Raw genomic sequence first — 224 nt, forward strand, 5'->3', positions numbered from 1 at the left:
AAAAGGTCTGGAAAAGTCGGGATATTGCAAGACAGGTTTTTCGCACAATTTCTCTTTTAATGTTTGGAAGGAGTATTCTTGATCCATCGTCCATTCAAATTTAGTGTCATTTTTTAATAAATCTGTAAGAGGTTTGGTTAATTTTGAAAAATTTGGTATAAATCTTCGGTAGTATCCTGCTAATCCAAGAAATTGTTTAATATTTTTCGGTGTTTTAGGTCTTG

This window comes from Trachymyrmex cornetzi, unplaced genomic scaffold (genome assembly GCF_001594075.2).
Source record: "Trachymyrmex cornetzi isolate Tcor2-1 unplaced genomic scaffold, Tcor1.1 scaffold379, whole genome shotgun sequence".
NCBI lineage: Eukaryota > Metazoa > Arthropoda > Insecta > Hymenoptera > Formicidae > Trachymyrmex > Trachymyrmex cornetzi.